This window comes from Panthera uncia, chromosome D1, assembly GCF_023721935.1.
Source record: "Panthera uncia isolate 11264 chromosome D1, Puncia_PCG_1.0, whole genome shotgun sequence".
Lineage (NCBI taxonomy): Eukaryota > Metazoa > Chordata > Mammalia > Carnivora > Felidae > Panthera > Panthera uncia.
Window position 1 is genome coordinate 44,849,629 of NC_064808.1, and position 26,259 is coordinate 44,875,887.

General features: G+C 50.0%; 1 protein-coding gene across 6 annotated transcripts in view; it reads right to left on the bottom strand.

Moving 5' to 3' along the window:
- Nucleotides 1-15,169, bottom strand: part of MICAL2 (microtubule associated monooxygenase, calponin and LIM domain containing 2) — a 142,665-nt gene extending 127,496 nt beyond the window's left edge. For all 6 annotated transcript variants that reach the window (XM_049649851.1, XM_049649848.1, XM_049649844.1 and 3 more), the window contains exon 1: nt 15,025-15,169. The gene's annotated coding sequence lies outside the window, so the exon portion shown is untranslated. The remainder of the gene's footprint in view (nt 1-15,024) is intronic.
- Nucleotides 15,170-26,259: the final 11,090 nt, after the last annotated feature.

Below are 26,259 nucleotides of genomic sequence, written 5' to 3' on the forward strand. Positions count from 1 at the left end.
GTCTGATTTCGGCTCAGGTCATGGTCTCACGGTTTGTGAGTTCAAGCCCTATGTCGGGCTCTCTGCCGTCATCACGGAGCCCACATCAGATCCTCTGTCCCCCTCTCTCTCTGCCCTTCCGCCCTCTCTTAAAAATAAATTAAAATTTTAAACAAAAAAGAAAAAGGAAACCAACACTTGAGGCCCAGGTGCACCTGTTGAGCACCAGCTCTTAGTAAACTGTGATTATGAGAGGCGGCAAAGTCTCAAGTTACTTCCGACCTTTGAAGAGAGTCAGGGAGGAGGCTGTTTACTGCAGGCCCTCCATGTGCCAGGCTCTAAAAGAGGGTCCCCTTCAATCCCCCCTGTAAGGTAAACAGGCTGTCACTAGCCCGGTGCGCACCTGAGGAACGGAGGCCAGTGTGGTAGCAGGAGGCAGAGCACTGACTCAACCAGGTGAGTCACACGCTTTCCACAGTTCGCAGAGCAGGGGTCCCAGATTATCTGTGGGCTTTCTTGTTTTGGTTTTTTTTGTTTTTTGGTTTTTAATTTTGGATAGTAAATATATTGAAAAAAATCGAAACATGGGGTGCCTGGGTAGCTCAGTCGGTTGAGCATCCAACTTCGGCTCAGGACATGATGTCACAAGTTTGTGGGTTTGAGCCCCACATCAGGCTTTGTGCTGACAGCATGGAACCTGCTTTGGATCCTCTGTCCCCGCCCCCTCTCTCTGCCCCTCCCCCCCTTTCAAAAATAAACATTAAAAAATTTTTTAAAAAATCTAAACACACAGGGGCGCCTGAGTGGCTCAGTCAGTTAAGCATCCAACTTCAGCTCAGGTCACGATCTCGCGGTCTGCGAGTTCGAGCCCTGCGTCGGGCTCTGGGCTGATGGCTCAGAGCCTGGAGCCTGCTTCCGATTCTGTGTCTCCCTCTCTCTCTGCCCCTCCCCCGTTCATGCTCTGTCTCTCTCTGTCTCAAAAATAAATAAACGTTAAAAAAAATTTAAAAAAAACAAAAAAATATAAACACACAAAAGTATACAGGAAATGTGTCCCTTCTACTGCATCTACCCCTGTCCCCACTCTGAACCAGGGAACCACCATTATTGGTTGCCTGTGTCTCATCCCTGACAACATTTACGTGTATACACACAAATATAAATATTTATTCTTTTCTTTATGTAACTGATGGCAAAGGACACACACTTCTCAGTGCCCAGCTTTTATCTCTTAAAGGAACAGATTTGGGATGGGGAGATAGAGAATCTCTATGTAACAAAAAAAGATGCATGAAACAAAGAGGAAAATATTCTGCAGGATACAGGTGTGCTCAGAGAAGAACTGGGGCATAACGGGAAGGTCCCCACGGGCACCTAAAGGTCAGTTGCTGATAGGATCTCAGGCCAGCCAGAGATGAGCTCTGGTGGTTTGTGGGGGGGAGAGGGGAACCACCACAGGGAAGTGTGGAAGCCCCACTGGCTGAAGTCTCTGACTGGCCTCACCTTCCAGAAGAGAAAGGAAGTATCCATAGAGACAGGACTAACCTAATCCCCACAACAATAGCAGAATGGGTTAGTGACCAGGAGGACACAGGAACTGTGGAGGAAAAGCAATCATTTCCTCTGAAATTGGAGAGAGACCAAGAAGGGGAAGTTGGTGCCTGAGACTGTAAGAAAACAGACTTCACGTGGCTGGGAGAATGCAAGGGCTCTAGGACCTGAGATCGAGGAAGTCAATGATTCAGACTCTGAATTACAGTTCTAGTTCTGCAGTGGAGTGGAGAGGGAGAGGGGTGCTGTCTGGAGCAGGGAAGGGGAGGAAGCAGGAGGAGGAGGAGAGGAGGGGGGCCTTTTAGGAAGGGGAAGCAGGAAGCTCACCATAGAGAATGGGAGCTAGACTCTGGGAACAAACTGGCTAGATTCTAACTCCCCCCTTTTCCCTTGTGAAATCTTGAGCAAGTCAATTAACCCTTCTGTGCCTTAATTTCCTCACTGGTAAATGGGGGGCGGGGAGGATGACAATATTCACCTCATGGGGTTGGCACAAAAATTAAATGAGTTTATATTTACAAAGCCCTTATACCAGAGCTTGGCACATAGGTAACCGCTATATGAAGTGTTGCAGAATAGAAGCCATGTGGTTGCAGAGGGAAGCCTGGACAAGGCTGCTTGTCAAAAGGCTCACATCCCATCACTGGATGAAGGATGCATAACCAAGAAGATCTTAAGAGACAGTGATGCGAGGCCTGGCCCCGTGTCAGCCGGAGGAGGCAAGACTGGGATGAGCTGTGGCCATACGGCAGAGGGCAGAGGGCAAGAAGGCATGTGGGTCATCTTGAACCAAGAGGTCCAGGGATATAAAGGGGCCCCGGGAAGTCTGACCTTGGCTTCCACTCCAAATGCATAGAGGCCCCTCTCAAAAAGAGGGGTCTTTAGACTGACAAGTACAGATCAACACGGAGATGACAAAGGGAGCTCAGATCAGGGATGAGCTTGGTTTTTAAAATACACACATTTAGATACTGTCAGTGACTGCTGGAAACTCTTGCAGATGAGACAGATGCACTTCCTACTGCATCACTGTGGGGCAGCCTGGGGACACAGGAAAGCAGTCTGGGGGCCCTCTGGGAACTGAGACTATGTGATGTCAACCAGAGTTCACTTCCTTCTGTGATAGGATACTTGGTGGGAGATGGAAAATTGCCAATGGATGTGGCATATCCAGATTCAAGAAGACATCTGGCCAGAGGTCAGAAAAGCAGTAAAGAGACTTAGGAAAGGGGCAGCCCACACTGCCGTTCCCCAAGCAAGCTGATCAAAGATTTAATGTCTGAGGGGAGAGGTCTCTAGTAGTGTGCCAGAGGGCTGTCTCCTGATAAGCAATTTATCAGGATGTGGGTGATGCTATAGAAGGCATACTTTTTATCATTATTATTTTTTTTAATGTTTATTCATTTTTGAGAAAGAGAGAGAAAGTGTGAGCAAGGGAGGGGCACAGAGGGAGAGAGAGAGACACAGAATCTGAAGCAGGCTCCAGGCTCCGAGCTGTCAGCACAGAGCCGGACGCGGGGCTCAAACACAAGAACCGTGAGATCATGACCTGAGCCAAAATCGGATGCTCAACCAACTGAGCCACCCAGGCTCCCTGCCTTTTTTAATTTTTTTTTTTTTGGTAATGTGCTATAGAAGGTATACTCAAATAGGATCCTGAAAAAGCCCAAAGAAACATGGTTGCCCTGAAATTAACAAGTTGAAATTTAACAGAAATGGCTGTTCTGAATCAGATGGGAACAAAATAGGAGGCTCTGTATTTAAATTCTAAAGCCACACACGTTTAGGACAGAGGTGATGCTGCTTACCAACACCACACGTTAAAAAGATCTAGTCTGCGGTAATGTCAGTGAATCAATGGTGTGATGTAGCTTCTAGAAAAGTTCATGCAATCTTGGGCTGCATTAATAGAAATAGAATAGCCTGAACTAAGAAGGTGATGGCTCCCTTCCTCTGCTGTGGTCATACCACACCATGAATACCATATACAGCGTGGGCACTACCTTCAGTGTATTAGAAGAATATGAACAAATGGGAGTTTGCTCAGAGGAGAACCACAGGGAAGGTAAAAAGAACTGAACCCACACCACAGATTGTTAATATGGAAGAAGATTCCAGAGAAAGTAAGAGGGCTGCCTTCAAATATCATGTTTTACTAATTAGAAGATGTGCATTCAGATGCACATTCTTCAATTATAAAATGTCTGAGTGCAGAATGTATCTTACAGCCCCTTAACATCTAATTAAGATTAAGAAATGGATCATCACTTTACCAAAATATAATAACGTATCAAAAGAGCCACAAAGATGGGGGAGTCAAAAAGTGAAATGCAAGAGTCAGAGTCCAAAACTGAAAATATTTTAGAAATGCCTTAACTAATTTGTTTTCCTTTAAAAATATTTTAATGCTTATTTATTTTTGAGAGAGAGAGAGTCCAAGCAGGGGAGGGGCAGAGAGAGAGGGAGACACAGAATCCGAAGCAGGCTCCAGGCTCTGAGCTGTCAGCACAGAGCCGGACGCAGGGCTCGAACTCATGAACTGCGAAATCATGACCTGAGCCGAAACTGGGCACTTAACCAACTGAGCCACCCACGTGCCCCATGTTTCCTTTTTATGTACATGCAAGTGTTATGGAATATAAAATTGTGTCTAAGGCCTAAAAGGATTCTTTCAGTAAATATAAAAGTTTCCGACAGTCACAAAGCAGTGTTCCACAATTTAATTGGAAGCACTTTTTCTTTCTTGAAGGTACACAGAATAGTGGTACATCTTCCAAATGGTGGTATCACAGATTGGATTTAAAAACCGTATCTGCAGAGCTGACATGTGGAGACAAAGAGGAGACTCATTCTCTGTGGCTTCAAGAAGGAAGCCTGAGACCAAATGCTGGAAGCTGCAGGGAGCCATCAAGGACGTGCCCGGGGGAGCCATCCAAAGATGGCCAAGGTCAGCTCTGACGTGCAGGCCCAGGCTGGACCACCACGGTGGAGAAATCAGGCACCGAAGGAACAGCCCTGCAGTTCCAAGGTCTAAGATGTCACCAGAAAGAGAAAGAAAGGCACCCCCATCTCTCTTTGCTGCACACACAGGTGCTTTGAGCCGTTCTCTTAAAAAGTTACTACTTAAATGTAGAAGCCACTCAGGGATCAGTGCCGAATGGGAAGCCAGAAGCCAAGAGGAGCCCCACCCACATCTGTGCTCTCGGACTCCTGTGGGCCAATTCAGAAATAGGCTCGAGGAAGGGAGAGCCACCAAAGGTGCCCACCATGTGCCGGGCACCATGAAATGTGCCATGCACATCGCCCCATATAATCCTCACAGCCTCTCTGACAGGTGGATATTATCACTCCCCTCTTACGGAAGAGAAACTTGACGCTCAGAGAAAGTAAGGGGCTTGCCAAAGGTTTTACACCTCTGAAGACCACCACCAGTGTGGCAACATGCTTCACGTGAAGGAAACTCCAGAAGTCTTGGTTGCAGAATGAATAAATGGAACAATTAATTGATCAGTCACGTCAATGAACCAATGTGGTCTCATGTCGGTAGCACTGATACTAGAGAAAAGAAACATGAAAGCTGGTTCAGTGCTCCCTTCCCCCACCCCCCAGCCACCCCCATCAACAGCTCCCACAGGCACTAAACTCATGCCATTTGCTGCTCACAGGACCAATTCATCCCATCACATACAGTCAGGGTGCTTCTGAGACATCTATGGCAGAGAACGGTGCCGGCAGCCCTGCTCGAATGCCAAAGCCTTAAGTGCACCAGATTGCCATGTCTCCCACCTGCCAGGTTAACACCGGAGTTGGAAGAAGCTCAGCCTCTGTCCCCTTCCCCATGGCCAGCTGGCCAGAGGCTGGGGGGTCAGCCAAGCTCCCACTGTTCCAGCTGCCTGGAAACATCAAGCCAGCCACACCTGCATGCCCGAGCTTCTTCCTTCACCGGGAAAGTGACCTCAAAGTGTGCGCCAGAAACCCAGGGCAGCACCCACCTGAAGGGGATACTCAGGTGCTTGTGAGGCTACAAGCAAGGGAGACGCGGTCACTTCAGAGGCTGGCCCACAATGCTCCACGAGCATTGGACACCTGCACAAACCCCCCTACCCCACCCCCAGCACTGAGGCCTGGCCTGACTCCAGCCTTCCACGGCCCCCCAAGGCAGCTCCCGTGTTGCCACCGCACAGCACCCCTAACGTGGCCTCACTCTTCCACCTTTCTGTGTGCTATACCACTGGCTACCTCTGCCTGTGGAAATCCTCTTTCCTAAGGCCCATCTCAACCACCAAGTGCCACCTCCCCTGGTTCCCCCACACTGTGAGGCTCTCCAAAGCACATTCCACACTCTACCTTGGCGGTTGGGCATCAGTCGCTTGTCTAGACCACCTGTGTGCATTAGATGAGGGCTCCGCACCTGTCATTCAGCACGACATCCCCAGCACGGCAGCCGCACACGGTGCTCCAGAGCCCTGGCCAGGGTGCTCCACACCTGCCCTAGCAGCGTCCTATTTACAGTCCTGATTGCCCCCTCCCACCTCTTCCCAGCTGACTCATCTCCTTAGGTTCAGCCTTCAGCTGACAGCTAATCAGAGATCGACTAATCTGTCAACTATCCTTCCCGGTTAAATTATGTATGTTTTTGTTTTTTTTTTTAAACGAAAGTCCTCTGGACTTCAGACAAGGGCTGAAAACAAAGGTGGGAATTCTAGGCTCCAAGGCTCTGGGGGAGGTATTTTTGATAAGGAAAGATCTTGCACCCAGCAACTGAGCAAGCCAGCGCTGCAAGAGTATGCATCCTAAATTCGAAGCATGCCAGAACTGAGAAAGGGGGTGGGGCCCCGTCCTCAAAAGGGAAGGCCAACTGCAATTAAAGCTGCCCAAGACAAACCACAGGAGGGATCACAGCCTGGCAGAAATGGTGGAGGGAGAACAGATTTGGCTCCCACCTGGCTGGGTGACTTTGAGCAAAGAACTGCCCCTCCCTGGCCTCTGCTCAGTACCAACAAGCCTCTGAGCCTCAGTTTCCCCATAAGTAAAAACCATGGTGGCAGGAGTGAGTGAGAACTGGATGACCTCAGAGAGCCCTTCCAGTCTGACATCCCAAGGTCCTGTGACTCACGGCCTCCCTCCTTCTCTCCCTCCCTCCTGGGAGGTATCACTTGAAACTACCCTAGTTCCACTCCCTCCTCACTTTGAGCCCCACCTGAGTCCAAAGGGAAACGTAACGATAAGATCTCCTTGCCAATAGGCAGGCAGCATGTGGGGACAGGGGGTTTCGCCACCACAGGTGGAGGGAAGGGGCAGAGCTGGGGGCAGGTGTTGGTTTCTATGGACGTAGAAATGCTACTTTCATTCACATCCCAGCCTGGAAAAAGACAGCTGGTCGCCTTTGCTTCCCTGACCTACCTTTTTAAGAGATTACAACCGCTTGCCAAATTTAAGTGCTGCTCTAAAATCAGGACATATAAGGTCTCTGCGCCTGGATCGGAAGGTTTCAAAATGGGGAAAGAGCTTGGAGGCAATCTAGGCCGCTTTGTGCAGCCATGCCAATTAAACATCTTTAAAAATAGCCTCTCTCTTCTCTTGCGCTGAAGATAAAGATGAAGTTTCAGCAATAACCAGACATATGCTAGGAGCTTCTGAAGAGATCACAACATAAACACCCTGGAGAGCAACCATAAACAGCCCAGAGCCCTCTCCAGGCAGCCAGCAACATCCTGCTCACTGGTGGGGGTGGGGAGGGGCCCAGAAGGAGGTGGTGCAGAGAGGCTGGGCTCCCCAGGGCTTGAGGAGGTGGTGGGGAGGACCTCAACTGGATAGAAAATAGAGAGCCAGTCCTCTTCTGCAGGGAAAGAAAAGCTCAGGAAGCCCACGGAGAGGATTTCCAGGAAGCCATCCAGAGGATTCCATGCAGGTGTCATTCATTCTGAAAATGGGCCGCTCCTTCAAAGTGGAAGTAAAGACCCCTTTGAGTGCTTACCTATGTATGCAGGGTGCTTCACAAATATTCCAATTTCATCTCTACATCTACCCCTTGAGATGGGTATAATGTCCTCCTTCACATAGACTCAAATACACTAGTGTTCGTGGACTTGCCCAAGGCCACATGGCTATGATTCGAGCCCAGATCTGTCTTAGCAGGACGGTTTGTTTGTGCCTGTATCACCTGTATCCAGAACAGGCCCCCGAGGTGTATTCTCAATGTCCAGGCTCTCTACACCCACGAATCACACGCAAGGAGATTCCACAAGGGGAGAGGGGACACAGGAAGGGGGAAGGACAACAGTTAAGCTTCGGCTAATACAAATAACCGCTGGGGCTCAGCGGCCCCGTGGGCCCTGCCTCTTCACACCCTGGTTGCTTCCCAGCAGGTCCAAAGAGGAGCAAAGGGGAGAACAGGCACAAACGGATGCCTAGATTCTGTCTGTGGGGGTCCACAGGAGGCTAGCGACAGCCGATGCCATCGAGGAAGAGGACTGAGGGCTGGAGGGCAGGAGGGAGAGAGACTTTTCATTGAATTACCTTTGTCCTGAGTGAGTATGGGACCATCATGTACTCATGTGTGTGGGAGCGAGTGCTGAGCATCTGTGTGTGTCTGTGTGTGGGCGGGTGAGTCATTTTTTTTAAGAGAGTCTGTGATGTCAGGTACAAGATAACAGACACACCCAAGATGGAGATGGAAACCCGGAGTGAGCAGGAGTCCTGGGCCTCCAACTGCCACAAACCTGGAATCCAGAGGAAGCTGGAGATCTCATCCAGAGTCTCCTCTTCCTTCACAACAGTCATGTCCTGCGGCTCCAGCAGAAGGCCGAGGAGCTCTCCCCCCACAGCCCCAACCAGTTGCACAAGCCCCACAGGATACTCCCTGAGGAAAGCGATACACTGAGTCCTCTCTCTGAAGTCTGGAAAGAGGCCTCCCCAATACCCCTGTCTATTCCTCTCTTCTGTATCTCTGTCATCTGCTATCAGACCCCTACCTCCTTCAAGCAGGGGCCTCCTGACCTTTGTATCAAGCTGTGCAAAAGCCCAGCTGTCCTGACACATGGAGCCATCAGCGCTCTGACTTTACAGAGGCCACGAACTCCACACACAACACGTCAATACCCCCTTCTGCTCGTCCAGGATGAACAGTTGTCCAACAGGGTAGGTCAGCAGCTCTGCCAGCCCCCCGCAGGCCCTGGGCCCACTCTGCTCCAGGCAACAGCTCTCCTGGTGACCAAAAGGTCCAAGTGGCTTTTTCCTAGAACCTTTTCATGCCCCCCCCAGACACCTCATTCTCCTGGCCCCCGGTACAAGTTAAACCCCGAGATCCTGCAAATCTTTACCAGTCACCGTCTGCACTCAGATAAGAAGCCAAGGCCAGCCTTTCAGAGTCATGAGAGCAAAGAAGTAGTTTCCGTATCTGTTATAACACATCGATGCTTCGGCAGCAAGGCCAGAACAGGATGTTCCTAAACTCCCACTCCTGCTTCTGGCATGGCTAGGCTTCTGGACTGGGTGTGTCAGAAGCTCATGCCCGAAAACGTCCCGTAAACCTTCTCTTGTGGCAGGTTGGAGAGCAAGAGCCACCGTCCAACTCTTTGCCACCCTCCTCTTGTGCCAGCAGGAAGGACATCTGCACTGCACATCCCTCACGGCCCGGAAAGGAGAAAACAACCTGAGCCCCAAACCAGCAGGAAATAAGTCCCGATTCTGAGACTTGCCTTTACGTGTGTATTCCCCAAAGAGAAATCTGACCAAGCCTTGGAAGGAATGCAGATACAGCCAGGCCAGGTTTTCCCAGAATGAGCTACAGTAATATCTAGGTGTGTAAAGAGCACAGAGCAATTGCATTTAAGAAACAATGGCCACACCTGGCCATCAAAAAGGCTCTTCGTAGGGGACACAGAGGTGGACACTTCCTCAACAGCTGACAAAGAAGGGAAGGGTCTCAAACATCAGACTCCATGGTGATCCAGCCTTGCAGGGAAAGTTTGTTTGTGATCAGAGGGCCCATGTCCCCTATCATCCCTGCCAGCTCTGAGTTTGTGAGACCAGATGATCAGCGCTTTAGGAAGGAGGAGACTTATCAGGGCACACCAGCCATGTTTTCTACCTCCGGTGAAAATGCAGGGAGGAAAACAGAAATGGTGGAGGGAGTGGTCAGCTCCCCCCCCCACCACCACTCCCACCCACCACCCCTCCCAAAGTGAGGAGAGCAGGGTGTTTGACTGTCAGGCGCTCTCCCCAGAGGACAAGACAGGCCACTGGGGCCAGAAGCTTTGCCCTGCCTACCTTAACAACCATATTATTTTGTGTTCCTCTGATATCTCAACCTCCCTGAATAGAAATGTCGAAATCAGAGCCTAACATTAGAACGATTTCATTTTAGGGAAACCAGAATGAAATTCTCAGGAAGGAAAGGGGGGCAGGTAGAATGGGAGAGGGTGAGGCTGCGTGGGTTCTATGGCTGCCTGTCTCCTGAGCCCCAGCTTTACTCCCTAAATGAGGCAGCCCAGGTATGTTAAGATAATGTCGTAAAACAAAATAAGCAAATATCAAAATGCCAATGGCTCTGTGACCTTTTCCACACACATAGCTGTACAAAATGCATGTATAACTTTGTCCACCCATCCACGTTGAAGAAAATTTTTTAACTTTTTTTAATGTTTATTTATTCTTGAGAGAGAGAGAGAGAGCATGAGAGAGAGCATGCAGGGGCGGGGGCGGAGAAGGGGAGACACAGAATCTGAAACGGGCTCCAGGCTCTGACCTGTCAGCACAGAGCCTGACATGGGGCTTGAACCCACGAGCCAGGAGATCATGACCTGAGCTGAAGTCAGACTCTCAACCAGCTGAACCACCCAGGTGCCCCGAAAATTCTCTTTTTTAAGAAGAAAAAAACCCCAAATATTTGGATTTTACATTAGAAAAATAAAATATTTTTAGTGTTAAAAATTTGAAGAAAATGCTAAAAAGACTACTAAAGATAAAGGGAAACAAATCGACTCTTGCACGGTTATCAAAAGAAAAGGACTTAAAAATTTTTAATTTTGTTATATTTCCACCTAGCAGAAAAGACTGTCTACGTGGGGAAAAAGAAAAGAAAAACGAACAAAACAACAAAAACACGAAGAAGAAAAACCTCCTCATTCTGAGGGCTGTTTGCAGAGGGGGCCCCTGCTGGGTGCATCAGACCATCTGGAGATTCGACAAGGAATCCACAAGTGACGCACACCTTTCCTTCCCTCCGGAGCCTCCAGTGTCCTTCATTAGGATTCCCACAAAGGTGCCAGAGGTGGTACAAATTCAGACAAGACACTGAAAGATCCCAAGCGTCCGTCTTTGGTGGTCCCAACCAGCCAGCTGCAGACGAAGAGTGACTTGAGAAGGCTCCACAGCTGGCCAGGTGTGGGGCAGGTGAGGTGGCTGGCGAAGGCACAGAGAGGAAGCGCTGTGCAGACAGAGGTGGGCAGAGGTCTCTGTGCAGCCCGAACACCAAGTGCCCGGGTGAGAATGCAGTGGTGCCTGCGGCTGACTAAGTAGGGATTCCAAGCCCTGGCAGAAATGACCTCAGAGCCTGTCAGCCCCACACATGATCCGGGAAGCCCAACTGCTGACCAGGGCACAAAGGCGGCCGTCTGGGCTCCCCACCACAAACCAGAGCGGCGCGGTGAGCCCAGAAAATAGTTCTCCTATTATTTCACGAGGTTTACAGACTGACGCTTACTGGGGAAACCTCCACACGCGAGCAAGTCCTTTTATTTTTTTTAAACCTCTTATCTAAACACAGTCACAGGCAGCCACACGAGCCCGGGACGGGGTTCATTCACTCAAAATGCATTTCCTGAGTGGCTACACCACTGGACGGATGCTCAGCAAGGCTCCGCCCCATCCCGGATGCCACAAGGGCATCCAGCACGGCACAGATGTGGATCCCAGTCTCAGAGGGTTTGGTGGCCGGGGGGAGGAGGTGGGCATATAAAACGGAGGGTAACGGCTGGGTAAAAGGCGGAGGGGAGACTGCTCCAGACTAAAATAAGCATAGAAGGACTAGCAACCAAATGCAGCATACAGAGTTTGGATGCTGATTCGAACAGACCAACTGTGAAGGTCCTTTCTGAGACAAGGAAATCTGAATACAGACAGATAAGACCAAAGTACTGTTAATTTTATTACATGCAGTAGCAGCAGTGTGGTTATGAAAGAAAACATTCTTTTAAAAATAGATCTATACTGGATTATATAGGGGCAAAATGACAGGATACCAGAGATTGGCTTTCAAATACTTCAGGAAGAAGGGAACCTGGGTGGCTCAGTTGGTTAAGCGTCCGACTCCTGATTTCAGCTCAGGTCACGATGTCTCTTGCTGACAGTGCGGAGCCTGCTTGGGATTCTCTCTCTCTCTACCCCTTCCCTGCTTGCACATGTGCAAGCTCTTTCTCTCTCTCTCCCTCTTTCTCTCTCAAAATAAATAAATACACTTTAAAATATAAATTAAAAAATTTAATTCAGGATAGAAGGGGAGAAAAGAGAGCGATGAAGCCAGACTGGCATAATCTTGCTGACGATTAAAGCTAGATAATGAGTAGATGGGGCTCATTATACTATTTTCTCTCCTTTTGTGTCTGGAAATGTTCATGGATATTTTAAAATAAAGGACTGCAGTACATTGTGGTGGATAGGTTAATGAAGACCGGTACAAAAGGCTCCGGTACAGAAGGCTCAGTACAAAATACTGAGCAAAGGAGAACCAGGAAATAAGTGGGTTAAGTTTTGTAAGAGTTTTCAATGCCATGTCCTAGTGGCGTGGGAAGACTCGCTCACAAATAATTACAACAGAAGTTGGGGAATAGGAAGTACAGCAAAGAGAGATGCACATACCAGCCCTCCGAGTACAGAGCACAGCCACCAGGTTTTCCTGCTTTCTTCAGTATTTAATTCACCATATAAACCTCATTCATATAGACGGAGACCAGAATCCTAGCTTGGTTACTCACTAGCCAAGCGATGGGGGGGGGGGGGGGGGGGGAGGAGCTCTCATTTGCCCCAGTCTCAGTTTCCTCATCTGTAAAATGGGGACGATCCCAGTATTCCCTTCCCTGGCACTTTAAACAACAGATACTTTTAGCCCTGGCAGGGCTTCTAGGATTAGCAAACCTTCTTGCATTCCTACCCTACCCTTCTGGCCAGAATCAAGGCTCTCCACCAACAAGGCAAGACCTCTACCCTTCAGTAGCAGGCAGTGAAAGGGGCAGGTCAGTGGTTGAGAGACACCCAGATGAGGGTAGGGACCTGGGTGGAGAGAAGACATGCCCCAATTATAGGCAGAGGGAGGGTTACCCAGCTGTTCCTCTGCTCCTTCCAGCTCCTGGGAATGGGCCTCCGACGACCACAGCTAAAACCAACCTTAGTCCATAAGATGCTTTTTACTAAAGTACAACTGGTTGGTATCTGGCTAATCATGATTTGCTTTTAAGGAGAGGGATGAGCAGAAAGCCTGGGATGAGCTCTGGGACTGAAGGAAGGAAGGAGTCAGGGACCAGAGTGATGTCATTTTTTTTTTTTTTTATAAAGGTATGCTCAAGCTGAGGATCTCAATCATCTTACAACCATAACCTCAACAACTGCCCCCCAGCCCCGCCCCGGCAAATAAAACAAACAAAACTAGAATCAGATCTGGGGTAGAGGTTATTCCAGGTAATAGCCCTCCTAGACAGTCCCGGGAGCCAACTCTCAGGGGTGAGACCAAGTCAGTGGCAGAGGCAGGCTCTCCGCCTTCACCCCCCAGATAACACCCAAACACCAGCCGCTAATCCCTCCCCATCTCAGCCTGACCAACACCAGCCACTCATCCCTGACTGGAGGACAGACTGAGCAAGCTGTCTGCAGGTTGAACAACCTGGGTTAACCAGGGTCAGTTCAAGCGCGTTGCCAAAGCAGGAGCCCCCGAATCTTTGGACAGAATCTTTTCAGAGGCCACGAGGCTCCAATCGGCACACAGTGGAGGCGTGATTCTGTAGCACCTCACTTTCCACAGCCACAGGGCAGCAGGAAGAGCACTGGGTTTAGTTCTGGCAGAGCCTGGTTCAAATCCTACCTCAGCCACTTTCTGTGGGACCTTGGGCACTTACCCTACCTGAGTCTAAAATGAGGACAGAAAAACAGAGTTTTTGGAGAGCAACCACACAATCTGCTGCAAAAGTGCCACAGGACAGGACCTGTCAGTAGGTACTTCGTAAATCTGCCTTCTGCCTGAAGGCAACTTCCTACTGCAAAAAGAGTCTTCAGAATATCGGGGCTTCCCTGGAGACTTGAGGCCCCCTTGCTGGGTTTGCCTCCCCTGCCAAGAAGACAAGAACAGAACTGACCCAGGTGCCAGAGCCCCCAGGCACATAAACATCAGAGGGCCAGCCAGCTACTGGCTTTCTTCCTGAGGGACCTGCCCAGAAGGGGGCCAGTTAGTGACTTCACCCTTCACTGAAACCACAGAAGACTATCGTGAGAAAGCAGGACTGACAGCAAAAGGGTCCACACACTGCCACCCCAAGCCCCCTAAGGCCTGAGAGGCTTCCAAAGAAAAGCTCTCTTGGCCTTAAGAACCAGGTTACAGAATTAACAATGTGGAAGGAGACACACGTTTACTCTGGTTTCAACACGCCTCTTCCCCATCCAGCAAAGGCGATTCCTTGCTCTGCCGGGAGGGAGGCCGGCCTAGGATAAAGTTAACCCTACCCGCTCCAGTCTGGAAGCCAGGTAAATGGTGGCAGGGACTTCGGGCAAGACCCCACTTCCCCTCAGAGCCAGTCTGGCAACAGCAAGGCAGGCGCGGCAGATGCCCGGTGGGGTGCTCCCGGACCTGGGTGCGCTTGGGCTGCGCCTGGGCTGCAGGGGGCGGGGGGGGGGGGCAGGGTATGCGGCAGAGAGAGGACTGCGCCACGGCCCCCTGGCCACCTCCACCACCCGCCCCGGACTCAGTCCCAAACCCAGCCCGCAGGAGGCCAGGCAGGCCACTAACATTTGGCCCAACCTAACTTCCTGTTGTTAAGGAGGGAGGAGAACTGGGGCTGGGTAGGGGAGTGCCCAGTGAAGAGCCGGGAAAGAGCGTGAACAGAGCGGAGCCCAAATTATGGGAAAGCAAAGTTTGGGAATGATCTGCCCCGGTGGCATGCGGTACTACGGGCGCGTGGCGCCCACTCTGTGTTGACGTTTGGGGATTTTCTAGGCTTAGAATTACAAGGTTTGGTTGTTGGGGAGGAGTAAGAGGTAGTTCGGGCTAGAGTGGCAAGTTTTAATTGCGTTCTAATCGATTCCGAGACCTATCGGGCAGCCCCGGCCTCCCTGGGGCAGGGCCACCTGCTTGCCGGGCTCCCCGCGGGGTGGGTTTGAGGCAAGAGATGCTGCGGCCGCACCTGACTCTCCCCGGCGCGGGCCAGGGCGCAGAGTCCAGGCTCGGCTGCCCACGGTCCCCACCCGCCCACCCTCCCTGGAGCCCGGTTCCCCACCCCACCCCCTTACCGAGATCTGCGCCGGCCGCCGAGCCTCGGGTTAGCTTCTGCGTTCGCCTCGAGCCGCGGACGCGGCGCTCAGGACCCGCAGGCGGCCTGCGGAGCTGGGAGCCACCGAGGCAGCCCCGCGCAGGCTTAGCCGGGCTAGCGCCTGCAGTTCTGCTCTGCGCGGCCAACCCGGCTGGTAGCCGCCCCCATCGACGGCGCGGCCAATGACAGAGCAGCCGGGGGCGCGGCCCGCCCCCGATCGGAGGCTCGCGGCCAATGGCAGTGCGGCGCGGAGCCCACCCCCGCTCCACGCCCGCTCCGCCCCCATGGGGCCAGCTGTCACCGCGTATGCCGCGGGCGCACGTGGGCTGTAGCCTGCTCCCAGCGCGGGGAGCCCCGGGCGCTCCCACCCAGACCAGCGGAGGGCCAATGAAGGCAGGGAGTGATGGTGCTGCTAGATGAAAACCTGGGCGCTAGAACCTTAGTGTGAAGGAAGAGGCTGGGGCTGGGCCTCTGCTCCTTGGCTTGGGCAGCTGGAAAGCAAGCCTCAGCTTCCCCTTTTGAAAGTGCGGGAGCAGCATGGCACTTCCTGTAACGGTCGTGGACCTCCCTTCTTGCTTTGCTCCTTGACTACCCTGGGCTTCCGCAAACGCCCTGCTAGCTAATAGGCTCTTCCTTTCACCTGGACTGGCCTTGCTTCGAATACAGCTGGTGGGAAGAGGGAGGGTAGTACAGACCACCTGTGTTACCTTCGTCAAAATCACCGAAGCACCCTGTTCTCTTGGCTGCCAGATGACTACCTTAATCTCTGCTCTGCCCACGCTCCTGGGTTGCCCAGACCCCCTCAGCTCCAGAGGGCACCATCCACACAAAATACAGTGTGAACAGCGTGGGGCCTAGCGAAGGGTGCAAAGCGACTCCGTAAGCGGCAAATACTACACATAGCTTGTGCAGGACTTCTCCAGTATAGCAGGGATCACGAAACAGGGATCCCAGGGGCAGGAGCCATATCTTGGTCACCTCTGAGACCCAGGGCCTATCACTGGCTTGGCCCCAGGTAGGCATCAATAAAGGTTCTTGGAACTGAGCTGACCAGGGAGAGAACAGGCAAGCTTGGGCAGTGAGAAAACAGTGTTGTGGCTCCAGGCTGCTGGAGTTTCCACAGCACGGGACCACCCTCTAGAGACACCACGTTCCCTTGCCAGGCAAGTACCAACAGAACGGTTGGCTCCCATCAAACCCGGGGTTTATTTTGTTCTCTCTGTTCCTTACCAGGTGATCCTACTCCAGGCCTTTTGAGTTTTCCCAGGGATTGTCCTACCTGGTAGTTCTCTTGGCATCTTTCGAGTTCAATCAACTTCCTGCAAATAAGCCTCAGAAAAAGCCGCCCCTGCTCCGTGTGTAAAACAGCAGTGGCTCCCAGAGGGGCAGCTCTCCACTCAGAAAGAACTCCCCCTGTGAGGCCAGTTGATGGAGTGTTTTCTGGGCACGTTTTCTCATTGAATCCTGAGTATGGCTCTGTAAGGTACGTATCTTTATTATCCTTCCCTTTAACAGATGTGGAAACTGAGACTCAGGGAGGCAAAGTAACTTGTCAAGGTCACATGGTTAATAGGTAACAGAGTTGGAATTTGAGCCCAGAGCTATCTGATTCCAGAATGTGCATGCCTAACCACAGTGCGCTGGGGCCGCTACAGTCCTGCCCGTGCCTCTGGAGCACTGGACAGGCCACGTCTATCTCTAAAGGAACTGCTCTGGGGCCTGACCTGCCCAAACATTCCATTGAGCTCAGGCCTGGGCACTGTCAGGGCGAGAGATGAGAGCAGCCTGGCCCTGCTTTATTCACACACTGATATAGGAAACCCTAGACAGAGAGGAGCTTCAGGAGACACCCTCACCACAAAGCCTCAGTGGACACAGGGCCTCTTCCTTCTGGCCTGTGTCTGAGACACCCATGTTGGGGATCTAGCTGGAGATAGTCATTCATTCAATTCACAAATGCTATTGCCAGCTGAAGCTGAATGTGTTTCCTGCATTCATGTAACTCATGCTTCATAAGCGTAAGTACAAGGTGTTATGGGAACTGTATTCTATATTACTTTTATGTTGTTTTTTTTTTTTATAATTCCAATCACCTTATCTCTAGCACAATGTTCTCCAAGTTAAATTTAACACTACTTCAGGAGCACTTTGGGCCAACCAAGTTTTGCAAGATAGCACTGTTCAGTATAGAAGTTTGATTAGCTCAAAAAACTGAAACTTACCAGTGCCTTTCTAGACTCTTCCTCTCTTCTCCCCCACCCTACTCCCACCCAATCTCTTTAACTCTGGGGCTTGGGTAAGAAAGACCCTTGCTAGGTGAGCTTTTAGGGCAAGCTGGGAGCTGATGGGGGCTAACTGCGTGGATGAGGATAAGCCTCGGGACTTCGCAAGCCAGTGGCCAGGGCCCCTCACCACCACACACAAGCCACCCTTCCTGGCCATCTCCCCAGAGGGTGGATAGAAAAAGAGACAGGAGACAATGCCACCCCCTCTGGACAGAGCAGTAACCATGGCATATCCTGCTGGACTGGTGTCTGGGAGTTTATACAACTGAGCTCTTCAAAGAGAAGGCCATGCAATGTTAGAGCTGACCATGGAGGAAATATCAGCTAAGCCCCTCACTTAACAGATTAAAGAAATAGAAAAATAAACGGAGCTGCAGGGAAGGGAAGGTGCTCGTGAGTGTCACGGAGCGTGGGAGTGGGTTCCAGGTCTCTAACGCCCCCGCCTCACTCCTAGCACGCAGGCAAGCTCACACTCCTTGTGCCGTGGCTCAGTATGCTATATTTAATAATAATCTCTTCCTCAGCCCACTCTGTCAGGACGGAGAATGTGTGCTGGTGAAGGTTGTCTGGGAGATACAGATGGCCACATTAGCATCAGAGGGAGGGAGAGAAGGAAGGCCCAGATTCATCCCTAAAAATATCTGCATCTCAGACTGGAAGCGATGGGTTTACCAGCACATACGTGCCTCCCTGGAAAAAACTTCAGCTGGTGATCTCCGTCATCATTGGTTATCTACCTGATGGGTTCTGAAAAGGCTCTGGGGGTGTTAGGGCTGGCTTCTTTTTATTTCCAGCCTAGCAATTTGCTTGAAGGTCAGAGTTGAACTAAGTGGATTCCTTTTTTTCCTTTTCAAAGTTTTATTTAAATTCTAGTTAGTTAACATACAGTGCGTTATTGTTTTCCAGGGTAGAATTCAGTGATTCATCACTTACATACAATACCCAGTGCTCATCACAAGTGCCCTCCTTAGTAACCATCACCCATCTAGCCCATCCCCCAGCCACCTCCCTCCATCAACCCTCAGTTTGTTCTCTGTCATTAAGAGTCTCTTGTGGTTTGTTTTCCTCTCTTCTCTTCACCCCCTTCCCATATGATCATCTGTTTTGTTTCTTAGATTCCCCATTACGTGGATTCCTGAAGCAGAGATTTTCTGTGGGGGAGCCAAGGTGCCTCTCACGGCATTTGAATGGCAGGAAAAAGAGATATACCACCTGTGTCTCCCCGTCCAAATGAAAAAGGGTCCAGGACCTCAGACCTCTTCCTCCTGTACTGATGTTCCAGGAAAGCTGGTTCTCATCAGCTTCATCCCCACACTGCTACCAAAAGCCTTTGGGCTTTCAGAAGAAACAGGAAGACTGGTATCTATACAAAGTCCAATGACCTTCTTAAATGATGACAAAAGGCAGACTGGTCCCAGGCCACCTTAGGAGCTATGTTTGGAGAAGGACTTCCTAAGCCAGGAAGTGGAAACATTTGTGCCTCCCTCAAACAGTGTATGAGAAGCAAGATCACTAGGTCCTTGTTCTAGCCCGTTATCTTCCTGATAGGGCTCTGAATGCTCCATTTTCCATAGAGAAGACATATAAATGTTTTCAAGGTCCGTAGGAACTCATTAGGCCTACCACATTTTCGGTGGGTTTTCCAGAGACAGTTTGGGGGAGAAATGGCACCTGTCAAAATCAGTAATGCCTGTAGCTCTTTGGGGACTGTGTGCATGTTGGCAGCAATGATGGGAAAGTCAGTGCTGGAGAGCTGAGAGCAGGAAGGAGATGAAATCCCAACCAGAGCAAATAGAGACAGAGAGTGGGTGTGCAGAGGGTGAGACATGGGATTATGAAAGTTGTCTATCCCCAGGCCCAGATACCCTGGGGAGTGTATATGCCTGTGTGTCTGTGTGCACACGTGCAAGCTCAAAGCCAACTGTGAAATACAAGGACATAAGTCTGGTCCTTAGAGACACAAGAGGTGAAACAATGCTATAAAACCCATTGCATCCTCCAGGCAGGCTGGGCCACACCTGCAGCTCAGGCAGACTCGCGTTCATGCAAACCTGCCACCCATTCTAGAGCACACTGCTGAAATTGCACGGAGCTAGGGAAGCCGCTTCCAAATCCTCCATAGTGCAGCTGGCAAGGAGCAAGGACAGGGATACTTTTCTCTGTTCCAGCTCATGGAGGGGACTCACTCAAGTTTATCTGTCCATCCACCCCCCCCACCCACCCATCCATTCATCATATATCCACCCCATAAATATGTACAGTGCAGTTATTCTAAGAGACGTTCTAGCTAAGTAATTAGTAACATAGTCTCTGAAGTCAAGATGCCTGAGTTTGAATCTCAGCTCTGCCATGTGTTAACTGTGTGACCCTGGGCAAGTGACTTAACCTCTCTGTACAGCAGGCTCCTCACCTATAATAGGGGAATAGTAATAGAGAGATGTGTGCATACTACAGTGACTGGTACATAGTATTTATGTATAAATGTTTTTAAGTAAAGTAAATGAGGGGTGATATTAATAACGATGTAGGGAACTAGAGTCTCTAAGAGGCATCATTATAAGCAACTCCAGATCAGGGACACAGCCACTCCCATCTCTAAACTTGTGTGTTTGAAGAGAGTACGATTATCATCCACACCTTAGAGATGAAAAAATGGAATCTTGCAGAAGTGAAGTCACTCCCTCAAGCTCTTGCAGGAACCAGCATATGGCAGGGTGAATCTGACTGGCTGACGTGTGAGCCTGTGCTCTGTACATATTCCCGGCTACCAGACTGGGCACAGCTCCCAGGCCTGGCCAACACCAGAGCCCCAGTGGTGACTGGTCCAACAGATGTGCCCATGGTCCAAGCGGATTTCGCCTTCAGGACCAGTGTGTAGATAGAGCTATCTCTTTCCGAAGAAGTCAAGGCTAGCTGTCAGCGTGTTCCCCATGCAGAAGAGACCCAACCACAATAGGAGAGAAAGAGATTCCTATGATTGCAGAGACCAGAAGTGAGATCCCCAACAACCTTTCTTTGCAATTCTCTTGGTTCTGCCTTCCTCTGAGTTGGCTTTGTCTTCAGTCTGGTTTTCCTCATTGTAGCTACTGCCAATAGCTCTTGTTGCCACCAGCAACCTTATCCAAAAGAGAACATTTCCGGCCCAGCATTCCAAGCAGGAGTCCTAAGACCCACTCTGCCTGGATTGCATCACATGCCCACCTGAACTCTTAGGGTAAGCAGAGGACTGGAATGTGCTGATTGGCTGTGCAGGGCGGGGCCCCTGCCTAGCTCTGGGGGGACTCAGCCTCCCCTGAGACACCAGGTTGCGCGGGAGGGAGGCCGTCGCTTGATCGAAAGCAGAGTACAGTTAGGAAGGGAAGGAGGGACACACAGCCATGTGCTGGGTTGGTACAGATCAGGGCACATATGAACTCGCAGAAGGAATTCGTGCTTTTTGTCTCTCAGAGAGTCATGTCATTCTGACCTCCCCCCGTCCACACTGTACCCCCACCTGCCCCACATACCAACCCCCGTTAAGCTTCTCTCTAAGTGCAGTGCATCCTGTAGTAAATACATTTTAATTAAAATCGAATTCCTGCCCAACTGCTTTTCTGTTCAAATCTTTCCCCTCAATGCAGTTCAGATGGCATTAGACTGCGCAGTGCAACCTGACCCCTGATGGGTTCAGAACGGCTCGTTCTCCCCTCGTCAGAGGAGTGCAGTATGCAGGGGCGCTCGGTATCACCGTGATGGAGCTGGAGCCCCGGGACAGAAAAGCCTGAGCAAGCCACACAGGTCAAATCCTGGTGGAAAGTGTTCAGGCTCCAGCAACCTGTCTGCAACCTCTGCTGTCCATAATGGTGTGACTTCCAGCAAGCCAGTTAATGAAGAGAATAGCCCTTACTCATAAGGGGAGAGTAGGGAGCAAATCAGATGACAAACGTGAAGGCTTATTGTTGACCTCATTAAATGTCAGTTGCTTTCTCCCCTATTTGTGAGTGTGGCGATTTTATTTCATGGCAACTTGCTTGGGGTTGCCATGAACCCCCTTGGGGTTCCCAGAACACCCTTTCCTGGAGGGTTCCAAGCAAGCACCAGCCCCTAGGAGACTAGGAAGGTGAAAGGGACAGCAGGCTGCGGGCGCGCCGGGAAGGTCAGTGCCGGGCTTCAGGCGCCACTGCCGCGCATGCGTGTTGTTGATGGCGTAGGGGGCAGTAGCTGGGCTCCTGGCGGTAGCTTCCTCCAGCATCCCTGAATCCGGGGCCCCTGCGCATGCACCAATTTGGCAAAATGCACAAGCTGCTTCTAAGGGTCACTGCATCGTTAAGGTTGTGAGTGGTGAGAAATAAATACAAATCCCAGCTTCTCCTCAAGGGTTCCGGGTTGCCCGGGTTCGAGTTTCCTCTTAATTTCTCCCACTCCCATCCAAATTTTCTTCCCACTTACCAGCTCTGCCAAAGGATACAACTTTGGGCCCACCAGCCGACACGAGGTGCCTGCTTTCCATAGACCATTGTGTTGTGAACTCCAGTCCCTATGATCATACCTTATTCCAGATCCCATGCATGATCCTGCTTCCCTGATCAATCCCTGGTATGATGGTAAATAAAACTGCCACTTCTTGTAAGCCGACCACGGGCACATGCATTATTATTCTTCACAACATCCACATAGGACTGTGAGAATTTCTGAGAATTACTGACTGAGACTATTGACGCTATTTTACACTTTTTATATTAGGGTTCCAGATAAGTGAAACCAATAGGAGATATATAGAGACAGATAGACAAATGGATTCATTATGAGAAATTTGCTCATGTGATTATGGAGACTAAGTAGTCCCACAATCTACCCTTTGCAGGCTGGAGACCCAGGAAAGCCAGTGGTGTAATTCCAATCTGAATCTGAAGGCCTGAGAACCAGCCAGCCGAAGGCAAGAGTCATAGAGTCGTGCCTCCTCCAAGGGCAGGAGAAGACCAATGCTCCAGTTCAGCAGTCAGGCTAAGAAGTGAATTCCCCCTTCTACTGCCCTTTTGTTCTACAGGCTCTCAAGGCATTGGATGAGGTCTGCTGACATTGGGGAGGGCAACAGGCATTCTACCCATTCTTATCCAGAAACACCCCCAAAGACACTCCCTGAAATGATGTTTAATCAAATATCTGGGCCAGCCAAATTGACACATAAAATTAACCACCACACTTGGCTAAACCCAAACCAAAGAGGTTAAATACTGTGTCCTAGTAACTGGCAGAACTAGAATTCAAACCCTGGTGTATCTCACTCTTGTGCCTGAACTCCTGTCACTCACTGGCTCTGAAACCTGTCAGGAGCATTATCCCATTAATTATAAAAGGCTGCAAATGTGATGTATACTCATTCGGAATAGGAAAGACTCTTAGACTTATCAGTTTAAAATGCTCAAGATGCCAAAGAGGTGACAAAAAAAGATAATGGAACATACCCCAAAAGGTGTACAAGCACTGCCAAGAGGAAATGCATTGTAGGTCTGCTGGTCATCATACAAGTTGCACCTTAAGCACATGGGTTTAGGCTGTGTCTCAGCTGAAGGGGTCTGATCGCTCTCCGTACAGCCATGTCTGAAAAGATATCTGACTTCTGGCAGAAAGAAATGCAGTAGTTGGTTCTCTGCACAGTTCACCACTCAACACCCTCCCACTGGCCAACAATCCCTGACAGTCCAACTGGGAGAAAATCAAAGAAGCAATTGAGTGAGGGCTGCTCTGGGTCTGTGCCTGAGAGTCACAGGATCCCAGCACAAAGCAGGGAGGCATGGCCAAAGCGGCCTTCTAAGAATGCCTGAGAGGCCAGCCCTCAAGGTTTTCCATTTCCCTGAGGACCGAGGGAAGCATCTTATGATAAGGCCATGGCTGTCCCGTGGACCGAATGGAGCAAAGCAAATTTATGTGGCATGCATGGCTCATTAAGGGCAGAATAGGAGGAGAGTGACATGGGAGAGGGGCAGAGGGAGGACTAGGAAAGAGGTGACATAAAACATCACCCCACTGGCTCCAGCCTGTATCTCCCCACTCCTCCCCCAGCCCTTCTGGCCTCAGAGTTTCATACCACTATTCCCTCCAAAGGGCCCTTCCTCTTGCTTTCCCACCAAGGACCATCACTCCCTTTCAGACTTGTCTAGATCACCACCCTGTGACATCTCCTCATCGCCTTGGTTCATGTTCATTCCACATCCTGTGAACACTGTGTCCCTGTGACACTCCAGTTCTTTCTTACACACGTGTCACATCTTCAGAGAAGGGCCGTATCTCCTGCATCCTTTCCTTCTTTATATTAAAAGTAGCCTTTTTCCTTTTAAAAGAAATGTTCATTTATTTTTGAGAGACAGAAGGCAAGCAGGGGAGGTGCGAGAGAGAGGGGGACAGAGGATCCGAAGCGGGCTCTGGGCTTGAACTCACTAGCTGTGAGATCATGCCCTGAGCGGAACTTGGATGCTTCACTGACTAAGCCACCCAGGTGCCCCAGGCTTTTCCTTTTTTTAATCAAAGCTGTGCTCAATCAAAAAGAGGAATATAAAAAGTAATGTCATCACCCAGAGATTTGGAGAATCAATACCTTGCTGGATATGGACCTATTTCTAGTATCAATATATGCACCTATGAAATTGTGTGGCTATATAGGCAAGATCAGAAAGGGGTTACAAGTTTGAGTTTTGTAGTTGAATCACCTTAAACTGACATCTGTGTGACCTTAGATAATTAATCCCTCTCTGAATCTCAGTTGTCTGGTATATAAAATAGGGACAGTAAAGTTGTTACAAAGTTGTCATGCGGTTGTTGTAAGGATGAAATGAAATGATCCACAGAAAGTCCACCAAGCATGATATATAAAATCACCATTTGTGGTGTGCATTTATGTACGTGTTAAAATACCCATAATAAGAAATTCACCATTTCGGCCATTTCAAAGTGTGAAACTCGGTGGCATTTAGTAAATTCACAATGTGGAGTAACTATCAGCACTGTCTCTTTCCAGAACATTTCTAGCACCCCAAAAGGAAATCCTACACCCCTTAGGCTGGCTCTCCCCACTCCTCTCTGTCCCAGCCCCTGGCAACCACTAATCTGCTTTCAATCTCTAAGGAAAATCACTTTCTCTTCAACCGTTGTCTCTCCCTCAGATTTTCCTGACAGTTTTCCATTCAAACCTCTCTCCAAACAAACTAAAGCAAACTTAAAGAAAGGGAAACAAACACAAAACTACAAAGCAAACACAGAGGAACGATTTGGCTCCTCTCCTTGAGGCCCTAGAAGTCCCATCAGGAACTTTCTGTCCCTGCTGGTTTTGTCTGTCTCCAGGCTCCCTCACCCCAAATGCTGTCGCCTGGCTCTCTCCTGAGGGTGGGGGGGCCTCTTGGTTGTCAAATTCATGTTCTATTTCCAGCCGTCATCCTCGTCATCCGTCATGTTTTTGCACCGCATGACGTCTTGCCCCCTCCCCTTTCTCAAAACCCTCTTTCCTTTGATTCCCAGACACCTCTTGTCCTATGCCTCTGGCCTCCCAGCCTCAGTCTCTGTGCCTTCTTCTCTTCACCGTCCACAGCTCCCCTCGGGTCATCACATCCGCTGCCCCAGTGCCCACTATCACACGGACACCGGCCACTTCCAACTTCTCCTCCATTCCAGATCCCTGCGTTCATCTGCCCCCAGGACCTCCCAGAAGTCCTCGAGACATCTCACACTCAACAGATGCGCACTGAATTGTCCAAAACGCACTAAATATTCCTAATCTTACTAACGGTGGACCCCACTTCCCAAACTAGAATTTTCAGAGTCCTCTGTGGTTCCTCTCTTTTTTTTCTAAATCTTTTTCTTTTCCAAGTAGATAACAAAGCATGTCGGTATAGTTCAGAACCCTCTCTTGGGTCGCCTCCCTCCTATCCCGCCTTGTTGCCACAGTCTTAGTTTGGGTCCCAACATCTCTCAACAACTACAACAACCTCTTGAAAATCCACATGTGTCCTTTCCATAACTGTCAGGATTCCATGTTCCAAAGACAAAAGCAATCAGGTTGTTCTCCTATTTAAGTATCTCCGTCTTCTAGAGTATACAGTTAAACTCCTCACCCTCAGCCCCCAGAATATGCTAGAAGCTATCACAAATCCTCCACTCTCTAGCATGGGTGGGCTTTCAGGTGAAGCTGCTCCCAATTCCTGGCCCCAGGGGTGGGACACGTGACCCAGGCTGGGCCAACTGGCAGTCTCCACCTCTCCGGCCCCAGTAATTGGCTCAGGCCCAAGTCAGAGCCAATGAAACAAAATTCTGGGCTTTTATTTGAGCTATGGGGAAATCAGACCTCTTCTTTACACTGGACATAAAGGAAGAAGGTACAGAGACTAGAATGGCTGCATCTGTGACCCAGGAGAGCCTCAGATTGGGGCCATCACTGGGCAGAGGAAAACCTCACCCCAGTGACATCTTTTGGGCCCTGGATCAAACCCTACCCATAACCATATACCCTTGGTCTCTTTTGTAAATGTAAGCCAACACATTTCCACACTCTTTTTTTTCTTAAAATAGTTTGAATTAGGTTTTTTTATTACTTGCAAATTGAAGTCCCAACTCATACCTTTCAAGTCAGTATTTTCCAGATTTTGCTGAACATTAGAATCACCTGGGGGAGCTTTTAAAACTCCCAGGGCTAATTCAATCCTAACATCTCGGGTGGGAGCCAAGCATCAGTCATTTTTAAAGATCTCAGGCAATTTCACTGCATGGTGAAGTCTGGGAATCACTGCTTTAAGCCATGCAGGCTGCTTCCTCTGGGCTCCCCCAGCTCCCCGCCTACCAAGTAACCAGAGTTCTTTTCACCCCATATTATTGTCCTCTCTCTTTGGACTTTGAGAATCTTAATGGCAGATTCGTGTCTTTATCCCTCTGCTTTGCATATGGTAGACTTCAATAAGAGTTAA